The 12,532-nt window shown below is 38.2% G+C and overlaps 1 protein-coding gene across 3 annotated transcripts in view; it reads left to right on the top strand.

Annotated features, from left to right (window-relative positions):
- The first annotated feature begins 1,488 nt into the window (after positions 1-1,488).
- thrb (thyroid hormone receptor beta) overlaps positions 1,489-12,532 on the top strand; it is a 219,338-nt gene continuing 208,294 nt past the window's right edge. For all 3 annotated transcript variants that reach the window (XM_051663222.1, XM_051663219.1, XM_051663220.1), the window contains exon 1: positions 1,489-1,649. The gene's annotated coding sequence lies outside the window, so the exon portion shown is untranslated. The remainder of the gene's footprint in view (positions 1,650-12,532) is intronic.

Here is a 12,532-nt window from a genome sequence, read left to right as displayed (position 1 = left end):
TCTGGGTGGAACCAAAACATTTTTAAATGGTTGGTGTGACAGGACTGAGTTCAGACTGAGGGAAAAAAAACTTTATAGCCTGGTTTATATATATATATATATATATATATATATATATATATATATATATATATATATAATCATGCATTTTTGGGTGAAATATATTTCTCAGCAAAGGAACACAAATAAATGTTTACGTTAATAGCATAATTATAGACAATGTGCACATTTTATCAATTATTTTCTAGGCGTTTCACTTATTTTCTAAGTGCCTCAGGGACATTAGAAATGCTTGGTATAAGACAGAAAGAAGACATTCTTTTACGATAAAGAATATTTTAATGCAGCAGTTATTTTAATGAATTATAATGGATATATCAACATCTTGTAAAAAGTTTGTAACATTTTATTTTAGTGAACCACCACTTTAAAAAGTCTGTGGCACTGAAATATTACCAAATCCCAAGAATGAGGCAGAATATAGTGTAGTAAATGGTGTAGCACTAGAAATAATGGAAGAATTTGAATAATGAAAAAGAAAAGCTTTAAGGAATAAATCACCCAAAATTGAAAATTCTCTTATCATTTACTCACCCTCATGCCGTCCCAGATGTGTATGACTTTCTTTCTTCTGCAGAACACAAATGAAGATTTTTAGAAGAATATTTCAGCTCTGTAGGTCCATACAATGCAAGTGAATGGTGACCAAATATTTGAATCTCCAAAAGCACATAAAGGCAGCATAAAAGTAATCCATTAGACTCCGGTGGTTAAATCTATTTATTCAGAAGCGATTATTATAGGTCTGGGTGAGAAAGAGATCAACATTTAAGTCCTTTATTACTATAAATTCTCCTCCCTGCCCAGTAGGTGGCAATAAGAAGAAATTAAAAGTGAAAGAGGAGATTTATAGTAACAAAGGACTTAAATATTGATCTTTTTCTCACCCACATCTATCATATCACTTCAGAAGATATGGATTTAACCACTGGAGTTTATGGATTACTTTTGTGCTGCCTTTATGTGATTTCTGGAGCTTTTCAATTTTAGACCCTCGACTGACAAAGCTGAGATATTCTTCTAAAAATCTTCATTTGTGTTCTGCAGAAGAAAGAAAGTCATACATCTGGGATGGCATGAGGGTGAGTAAATGATGAGAGAATGTTTATTTTAGGGTGAACTATCCCTTTAAAAAGCCTTCTATAAGCGAAACTATACAGACAAAAAGTCCTCTTTTATTTATTTATTTATTTTTATTCCTACACGTGATCTAGCTTTCATACTGTAGCAGCCTAATCTCTGCCAGGTAATAGGGACAATTGATTCCCTGTATTCGATAATAATAATACAAAATCTATTTCAACATCTTTTAAGTGTCCAAATACGTGTATAATTTATTTATTTATTTATGGTACACCACTGTAAAGGGTTAAAACATCATTGGCCAGACGTCAAGTGCTCTCTGATGCCCTATAGCGATGAGATGAGAGCGCTGCAGCGGGTTCCTCGTTTTCTCTCCGGGTCCATGTTGGACTTGATCTGTTCTGCTGGGTCATTTCAGGCCACGTCTGCCCGATCAAAGCAGCAAACATTCACAGTACATGGATATTTAATACAGGACATATACAATTCCGTGTGCCAGCTTCGAGGTAAGACATTATTTACTCTGTTTTTTTACAGCTGTGCGAAATGAAACGACATTGCTGTGGTTCAAAACGTGCCCGTGTTAAACATCGGGATCCAAGTGTACTCTGTATAGATCCGGTATAGCTGTACAGTACTGTACGTGCTGGTGTTTACTTGTGCTCTTGTGCTCATACACTTGACGACATGTCATAACGGCTAGATCATGTTTGAGGTGTTTTTGCAAGCGGATGTTGTTGCACTTTCAGTCTCTTTATAGCCCTTCCTGAAGGCTTTTAATAAGATGATATATACATGAAATTATAATGGTTACGTTATGATATCCATGCTTATATTATCTGCAATGTCATTAAAATAGGATTTCTATCCAGCACGGTGCACTGTTGTTGTTGCAGCTGAACTTATAGCTGCGAGTGTAGCTAATAATGCATGCTTCCCATTTGCAAACTTTTATTTAGGTGTGATAATAAGTTTTTATTGTATTTGACTGTATTTTGCTCTTGAAATGAAATGAGTTATAGTTGGCCTGTATTACTTGACTGTCTCAAAGCCCAAAGGTCGGACTCACTTACTGAAACGGCATTTTGTTATTATTATTATTTTACATATCTTCGCAGAAATGACATAATGTTTAACAGTGAACATAATTAAAAACCCAAAATGCTGCCAACGTTGCAACAGTTGCATCCAAATTGGGTTGCTTGGCATGATTGCGCTATTGTTGAAAGGGTTTGTGCATGCACAGGAAAGCCAAATATACGTGTAACTATTAACACCGGAGTCGAATGTGGTTTCGTATTGCATACTACCATACTATTCATACTAGGCTATTTCTTTAGCATGCAGTGTGTGTACATGTGCAGTACACACATTGTATGCATGGAATACCCAGATGGCCTATACATATGCCAGAATGTGCAGAATGCAACAGAGCACACTGTGTGAAATACTGCACGCCACAAAGCAAAACTGCTCAACTTTGCCTTCCATTTCCTGTGTGAAGTATAATTATAGGCATTTGAAATGTCTTGTTCACTCATTATTTGATTGAACTGTCAAACGTTTAAAGTTTTTTACTCTGTTCAGAAAGATGCAGTAGTTTTAACAAGTGTTCTACAAATAAATGTAAATACAAATCATGCTTGAAAACAAAAACATGAAAAATGATGAAAAACACAAAGCACATTGGACATTATGACTGAAACTTTCCCAAATGAATTGGAATCGAATTAATTCGAGAGCTTGTGAGTCAGCAGATTTCAATGGTGATTATGGGCAGTGCAGTTTTAATAATCTTTTAAATATTACATAATGTTTGTTAATATTAATAAAAGTGATTATAAATGGATATCTACACTGATGAGCCACACCATTAAAACCACCAACAGGTGACGTGAATAACATTGATTATCGCGTAACAGTGGCACCTGTCGAGGGGCGGGATATATTAGGCAGCAAGTGAACAGTCAGTTCTTGAATTTCATGTGTTGGAAGCAATCAAAATGGCCAAGCGTAAGGATCTGAGCGACTTCGACAAGGGCCAAATTGTGATGGCTAGACAACTGGGTCAGAGCATCTCCAAAACGGAAGGTCATGTGGGGTGTTCCCGGTATGCAGTGTTTAGTACAAAAAATGGTCCAAGGAAGAACAACCGGTGAACCGGCGACAGTGTCATGGCCGCCCAAGGCTCATAGATGCTCGTGGGGAGCGAAGGCTAGCCCATCTGGTCCGATCCCACAGAAGAGCTGCTGTAGTACAAATTAATGAAAAACTTAATGCTGGTTATGATAGAAAGGTGTCAGAACACATAGTGTATCACAGCTTGCTGCGTATGGGGCTTCATAGCTGCAGACCGGTCAGAGTGCCCATGCTGACCACATCCACTGCCAACACCTACTATGGGCACGTGAGCATCGGAACTGGACCATGGAGCAATGGAAGAAGGTGGCCTGGTCTGATGAATCACATTTTCTTTTAGATCATGTCGACGGCCGGGTGAGTGTGTGTCATTTACCTGGGGAAGAGATGGCAGCAGGATGCACTATGGAAAGAAGACAGGCCGGCGGAGACAGTGTGATGCTCTGGGCAATGATCTGCTGGGAAACCTTGGGTCCTGGCATTCATGTGGATGTTAATTTGACACGTACCACCTACCTAAAGATTGTCGCAGACCACGTACACCCCTTCATGGTAACAGTATTCCCTGATGGCAGTGGCCTCTTTCAGCAGGATAATGCGCCCTGCCACACTGCAAAAATTGTTCAGGAATGGTTTGAGTAACATGACAAAGAGTTCAAGGTGTTGACTTGGCCTCCAAATTCCCCAGATATCAATCCGACTGAGCATCTTTGGGATGTGCTGGACCAACAAGTCCGATCCATGGAGGCCCCACCTCGCAACTTACAGGACTTAAAGGACCTGCTGCTAACATCTTGGTGCCAGATACCACAGGACACCTTCAGAGGTCTTGTGGAGTCCATGCCTCGACGGGTCAGAGCTGTTTTAGCACCACAAGGGGGACCTACACGATATTAGGCAGGTGGTTTTAATGTTGTGGCTGATCGGTGTATGGTTTACAGTAAGAAATATGTGTTGGTTTTATTTCAGAACTATATACAAAGCAAGTTTTAGCTTGGTTCAATAGACCTTTATGTAACAGACTGATGAATTCACATCCTCATTTTGTTACATCTTACAAAACTGTCTTATAAGATCATCATTAGATCATATTTAGTCTCATATCATGCCATTTGCAATTGCTTTGTGAAAAGTATACCAATAGCAGCTGTGGGGCAATTGGGTTTTATTACAGCAGACACGTTAACAAAAAAGATGATCTGTGAAATATCATAAATTATATAAAATGCTGAGTTTTTCCTATCGAATGTTCCTGCTAGAAATTTAAAGAAGCCCAAATCTCCAATAATATGTAGGAAACGGGGTGCTTCAACCCACAAACAGCACTTTTTGGGCATTTTCAGCTCAATTTCAGTGAAGCACCCATTGAAATTAATTCTTTTGATAGGGGGCCAAAAGAACCCGGGTGTGCCAGAACAATTGTTTGTTTGTAAACAATAACTTCATCTATTATTGTTATTATTATATGGAATATTATAATTAGAGACTAAAAACGGTCCAAGGAATGAAAACTGAAAACGAACGCAGTTTTTTGCAGAATGTAACCGAAAACGGGAACAAAGTGATTTTCAATTTTTTCCAGAGTAAAATGTTATTTTTAAATGCTGGCAACTGGTTATAACCGGTTAATTTCGTTCCAATAATTTTTTTATGAAACAAAAACCCAAAGGGTTTATCACAGTAAATTTTTGGAATTACACTTCATGTTGCCCGAATAATGAATCATGTGCTTTGAAAGAAACTGCTGCATCACACATTTCTTTACATAATTGCCCATTGTGGATGTCGCATTCTGTGAATAAATAACTTTTAACCTTTTCATGTGTAGGGTCTAAATTCCCTATTTAAAATTTTTTTGTATTTTTGCACATGACACTGCACAGCCAGTAAAGGTGGGCAGAGTGTAGACGAGTATTTATTTATTTATTTATTTTATTTCTGATTTTATTAAAATAATAATAAAAACAAAATCTTGTATGTAATATAGTAAACATGTGAACTAATGGGTTATGTCTACTGTACTGTATTTGTTTTATTTGTTTTTATAGCTGTAAAAACATTTAAATGAACAAATAATATCAGCAGTATGGTTTGCCTATGCACTGTTTGACTTCTCAGACATTGTGTGTGTGTGTGTGACATGCGTTAATATAAACAGACTTGGCTGCGTGCATCGGATAATCACGCTCAATCAGCATGTTTTCACTGTGAGTATACAAGTTTTAAACTGTTATCGTGGTGCTTTTGTGATAGTTTGGCTGTCTTTTTCAGAAAACAAACGTATTATATGCCTGAAAAGACTGTTTGAGTTGCTGTTTATGTGAATGAATACCGCATCTGCACCTAATAAGTAGACGTGGCTGCGTGCATGGAAAGATCGCATTTAGAAATGATGACTGCATATACAAGCTGTGAACTGTTATTGTATGTTGGTGACAATTAGGCTGTTTGTTACAGAAAATAAACATATTATGTGCTTGAAAATACTATTTGAGTAGCTGTTTGTTTGACGAATGACAACCGCTACTAATATAAACAAATGGCAGCATGCATCAGAGGAAGATCGCGTTTGATGTATTGCCTGTGTGTATAAGAGCTGTAAACTTTTATCGTGGAACTTTAGTGACGAGTTGGATGTATGTATATAAAATAAACGTATTCTGTGGTTTAAAAGACTAGAGTAACTGTTTGAGCGAATATAAATTACAGACACTTGACCAGCGCAGCCTGTGTGATGGTACATATGAAAGGGTTAACAACTATGTATAATTACTACATATACTGTACATGTATGGCTAATCCAGACACAAGGAAAACATTATTAGAGGTAAAAATAATGTTTTTCAGTTGTTTACAAGTCTTCACTCTTCTACAGATTTGGTGCTGTTGGGTTTTGACTCAGAAGCAGATCTGTAATTGAAATTATACTTAACTGTTAATTAACTGTATACTTGTTATGATTTCACAAGAAACAATTTAATTGCTTATTTTGGTGAAGCAAGTGGCTTATTTTGGGCTTGTTTCTCTTTCGAGATCTGGCAACACTGCAATTGGTATTTCACCCACCCCTTAGCACAGAGTATTGTCATTTTAAAAAGAAGGCTATTAACCGTTCTTTTATTTTGTTCTATTTTGTTTTTAGTCCCCGATTATAATATAATTATGAACTGGACCTCACTGCACCTACAATGCCATCCCAGATGTGTATGATTTTCTTCTGCAGAACACAAATGAAAATATTTAGAAGAATATTTCAGCTCTGTAGGTCCATACAATGCGTGTGAATGGTGGCCAAAACTTTGAAGCTCCAAAAAGCACATAAAGTCAGCATAAAGTAATCCATAAGACTCCAGTTGTTTAATCTATGTCTTCTGAAGCGATACAATCAGTTTTGGGTGAAAACAGACCAAAATGTAACTCCTTTTTCACTATATATCTTGACAGCTGTCTCCTCGGCGATCATGATTTCAAGCTCGATTACACTTCCTATAGCGCCATCTAGTGCTCTGCAGATGCGTCATGCACTATCATGCTTGGACTGCAATGGCAAAATGTATAGTGAAACAATTTTGTTCTTTTCTCACCCATAACTGTTTGGATTGCTTCAGAAGGATTAAACCACTGGAGTTTTATGGATTACTCTTTTATGCTGCCTTTATGTGCTTCAAAGTTCTGGCCACCATTCGCTTGCATTGTTAGGACATACAGAGCTGAAATATTCTTCTAAAAACCTTCAGAATTTAGGGATTTTGGGATTGCATCATATTCTGCAACATCTGGAAAGACCAGGGACACATGCAAGGATCCTTTTTGTGGACTTCAGTTCGGCTTTCAACACCATCATCCCAGCTATTCTCCGGACTAAATTAAACCAACTCTCTGTTCCCATCTCTGTCTGTCAGTGGATCACCAGCTTTCTGACGGACAGGCAGCAGCTAGTGAGAATGGGAAAATTCACTTCCAACACCTGTACGATCAGCACTGCTGCCCCTCAGGGATGCGTGCTCTCCCCACTGCTCTTCTCCTTGTATACAAATGACTGCACCACCAAGGACCCCCAAGCTCCTGAAGTTTGCAAATGACACTACTGTCATCGGTCTCATCCAGGATGACGATGAGTCTGCATACAGAAGAGAGGCCGAACAGCTTGCTGTCTGGTGCAATCAAAACAACCTGGAGCTGAACACACTCAGAACAGATGATAGTGGACTTTAGGAGGAACACCCCAACATTAACCCTGTTCACCATTCTGAGCAGCACAGGCGCTGCTGATACAGTTCTACTCAGCAGTCATTGAGTCTGTCCTCTGCACTTCTATAACTGTCTGGTTTGATTCAGCTACAAAATCGGACATACAAAGGACAGTTCGGACTGCTGAGCGGATTACTGTTTGCCCCGTGCCCTCCCTTCAAGAACTACACACTTCCAGAGTGAGGAAAAGGGCTGGAAAAATCACTCTGGACTAGGGATGGGCATGAGTACTCAAGGACTCGGAATCTCTTCTATGATCATGCAGTTGTTTTTTTCTTCTTCCTTTTATAAGGTTTTATCTTCCATTTTTGTGATTGGTTACGGTAGTGTTTTGGGTGGTACTTTGCATCTGATTGGTCAGAGTTGGGACCGTTGCCCACAGATGTGAAAGCTGGAGCGAAATATGAAACAATGGCTTCGAAAGCAAGCAATGAGGTTTGGAATCACTTTAATAAATTAGACAAAAATACAGTTCAGTGCAAGATGTGCAGCACCATGCTGTCATATAACTTTGTCAAGTACAATGCGCTATCACTTCTTATTTAAACACAAAATGACAAGTGAAAAAGAAGATGCAATCCAGGTGAGACTAATGCATTTTACCACAGCGAGGAAACCATGCGATGCACGCAGAGCAGAAAAAATTACACAGCTAATAGCTGAAATGATAACCAAAGACTTGATGCCCCTAAGTGTTGTCAGGTGGGAAGGATTTAAAGAATCAATGCATTACATCGAGCCCCACTATGAAGTACCATCGCGCAGGACCATCACGTCAAGAATCGTTGCTTTGTACGAAAGGAGTGTGTCATCACTGAATGTCAGTCAAAGCCAGAGAGGGTGGCTGTTACTACTGATTTGTGGACTTCGCTAACTACTGACTCCTATGTAACACTGACATGAATGGAAAATTCACAGTGCAGTATTAGAGACACACAGTTTCAATGAAAGACACACCGCAATACACATAGCCAGTTACCTAAAGAGTACAACAGAAAAGTGGCTGTTGACTTCTGAGAAAGTGCTAGCACTAGCAACATGGTTCTTGCAAATCAAAGTCTCTGGGAATCAGTGCCCTGCTTCGCGCACACCCTTCAGCTTGCAATCAACGAGGGCTTCAAAGCTGGTTGTGTTAGCCTTGTGATCGCTGCAAGAAGTCGCTTGGTGTCACATTTTGCCGTGCTTGGGCAAAAACAACAGCAACATGTGACATGTTCGAATGGCTTCTTGAACAGAGATGGGCTGTGTCAGCTGCTCTGTCAGATCGCAATATTACGGACCTTGGAGATGCAAGGACACTTGAGTTGAGAGATGAGCATTGGCAGATCGTACAAGAATTAACACGCATGCTCCGGTCTCTGAAGTGTGCCACAACTGCAATGTGCAGTGAGACACATGTATGCATTTCATTGTTGTATCCAATCACACACAGCCTCATCACCAGACACTTACCTGTAAATATACAGAACAAAGTGTCTCCAAAAGTGTTCAAGACAGCTGTGTGTGAGTCTCTCAAACCGCGCATACTCACAGTCGAATCCCATGATGCAGAGAACTTACCTTTAACTCTGGTCGCCACAGCATTAGATCCAAGACACAAACATCTCAAGTTTCTTGAGCCTGAGCTTCAACGGAGAGTGAAAGAGAAACTCAAACAGCTTTGTGACACCATTCCCGAGGATGTAGATGCTTGCAAGGACATCAATCCTGAACACAGTGACTGTCAGTCCCGAGAAGCAACAGCGCGCAGCACTCTTTTTTTTTTTGGTGAGGACTTTGGTACAAGTGATGTTAGTTCACATGACAATGAGATAGAGAGCTACTTCAATGAGCCATGCATCTCCCTAAGCCAGGATCCTTTACAGTGATGGCAGGTAAATGATAATAGGTTCAAAAAGCTGAACATCCTTGCCTAGTGGTACTTGGCTGTTCCTGCCACATCTGTGCCAACGGAGCCCGTGTTCTCCATCGCTGGCCTGATTGTGAATAGACTGCGCATTCGGCTCTCACCTGATCATGTAGACCGACTGATCTTTTTGAATAAAAACATGCAGGCCGCGATTTATTAAGTTTTAGCAGTCATTAATTGAACTTGTTAAATTTGTCAGAACTTGTTTTCATTGTGTTAAAAAAGCACCATTACAATCTCATGCTAATTTTGCATATAAAGTTTTGTTGAAAATGCAGTTTAAATTAAATAGACAGAACACACTTATAAAACTGGTTGTTGTTTTGTTATGCGTTGCATATGCATTTTTGAAATATCGATTTGTAAATGTTAATATAATGTTGTAATAGCTACTACATAATGTTAATATATTTTTACATGATTTGTTAAATGTGGCATTTAAATGAAATAGCCAGAACACCCTTTTAAAATGTAAAAGTTTTAGTTTTGTTGTGTGTTGCAAATACACATTAATATAAATGTAATGATGTTAATATAATTTTGAACATGATTTGTTGAAAAATGCATTTGAAATAAAAAAGACAAAATAATCAAAGTATGTGTTTCATTACTTTATTTCAAAATCAAAAATGAAAAGTAGAGAATTTGGTGTTTAATTGTAATTAACACAGACATTATACAACCAATTATTTCTCTTTCATAATGATTTATTGATAATAATTTAGGTCATGTAGATCATCTCTAACGTGATATTTAACTAAATTCAGAAATAAACAACAATTATGTCTTGATGTTCAGCATACTTTGCGTCTGAATCATAACAGCAAGTAGCTCCAATACAACCTAGACGTTCAACATGATGGAGAAGCACACACTGGATGGCGCACTACTGTATGGAACAGAACGAAGGTTTTTTTGGTGTGCCTCTCACCTTTTTAAAAGTGTTTATGGCTGGTTAAAGTAACTATTTTCATCTTGAAAAAAAAAAGAAAAACAAAAAACGTGACAGTTATGGTAACTCTGCAGTGCAACACTGGTCAAGCCATCCACTGTTGCTTTTACACATTTCTGTCAGCCATGCAAACAGCAGTGCGCACATACTACTATAATTACGGTAACCAGGGAAAAAGCAGAGAGACACGCTTTCTCTGCAATCATTTATTGATTTTGGCCAGCGGGTCTTCGCATTTTGACAATATATGAACTTGTATTTTTATTATGTTGTTTTTTGTACTTTTTTGTTACAAACAACTTTAGAACAGCCTGAAATATTGAACAAGTGAGACACTGAAACAACAAGATGTATTGCAGCAGCGAAAGACATCCGTCTTACATACAGTATATGAACATAGACAACAATATAGTTCTCCCGAGTACCTGATGAGTACTTGAGTAATTACTTAGATGCCCATCCCTACTCTGGACCCCACTCACCCTGCCCACTAACTTTTTGAACTGTTGCCTTCTGGCCGGCACTTCAGAGCACTGAGCACCAGAACCGTCAGGCACAGGAACAGTTTTTTACCTCAGGCTTTCCATCTCATGAACAGTTAAAACTGCCCCATTGAGCAATAACTATGTGCAATACACAGTTTAGTCTATTTATATTTATCTAACATCTCCTACCTCCTCTGCCATTACATTCCCTTGCACTGTATATAACAGATTTGTATTTGTACATGTGTATCATCTATCTATCTATCTATCTATCTATCTCTATCTCTCTCTCTCTCATATTATATATATATATATATATATATATACAGTATATAAGACTAGTTGTCTGAACAGACATCCTTATTTGTTCAGTTCAGTGGTCTATTTATTTTTTGTTATTGTCCCGGACAAGCGGACAACTGTTAATGTCAAACTCTGCCTATACTGACTACAGGCATATAAAACAACCTCAATGCTTTTAATAGGTTGTCAGTAGATTTGTATGCAAAAAATACAGTAAATGTTTCAGCCAAAATAATAAAATACTGGAATATTACATTCTTTGATTATGCGCTAAACCCCAAATAAGAATTGATGTTAAGCATGATACGTTTTGCAATTCATTTGTTGAGCTATTTAGCATTTTATCTTACAATATGTTTACATATAATGATTAGAGGCCATACAGTCCGCAAGCCAAAGCCTGTTGCTCAATAGTTTCTCATTTTCTCCAACTGTATAAACATCTGTGTGATATTAGAGGTGGGTGACTCTTTATTGGGTGTGTAGACTGTGGAGTCGAGCTACAGTTGAAGTCAGAAGTTTACATACACTTAGGTTGAAGTCATTAAAACTCATTTTTTAACCACTCCACACATTTAATATTAGCAAACTATAGTTTTGGCAAGTCGTTTTGGATATCTACTTTGTGCATGAAATGAGTAATTTTTCCAACAATTGATTACAGACAGATTGTTTCACTTTTAATTGACTATATCACAATTCCAAAACAAGTGCTTGTCGACATAACCTGAAAGGCTGCTCAGTAAGGAAGAATCCACTGCTCCAAAACCACCATAAAAAAAAAGTCAGACTACAGTTTGCAGGTGCTCATGGGGACAAAGATCTTACTTTTTGGAGAAATGTCCTCTGGTCTAATGAAACAAATATTGAACTGTTTGGCCATCGTTATGTTTGGAGGAAAAAGGGTGAGGCTTGCAAAGAACACCATCCCAACCGTGAAGCATGGGGGTGGCAGTATCATGTTTTGGGGGTGCTTTGCTGTAGGAGGGACTTCACAAAATAAATGGCATCATGAGGAAGAAAAATTATGTGGAAATATTGAAGCAACATCACAAGACATCAGCCAGGAAATTAAAGCTCGGTCACAAATGGGTCTTCCAAATGGACAATAAAGGACAACAAAGTAAAGGTATTGGAGTGGCCATCACAAAGCCATGACCTCAATCCGATAGAGAATTTGTGGATGGGGTAGTGCTATGTTAATGTGCGATCATGCTAGAATTTATGTCCTATTCATTTTCATGTGAACATGGGATGCATAGAATTTTCATCTTTCGCTACATACTAAAGGTCAAGTTGATAACCTGCATATTTGTATAAAGATGTTTGACCAATAGAGGATCTAAATGT

This window comes from Myxocyprinus asiaticus, chromosome 30 (assembly GCF_019703515.2).
Source record: "Myxocyprinus asiaticus isolate MX2 ecotype Aquarium Trade chromosome 30, UBuf_Myxa_2, whole genome shotgun sequence".
NCBI classification, from domain to species: Eukaryota; Metazoa; Chordata; class Actinopteri; order Cypriniformes; family Catostomidae; genus Myxocyprinus; species Myxocyprinus asiaticus.
This window is presented reverse-complemented; position numbering and strand designations above follow the sequence as displayed.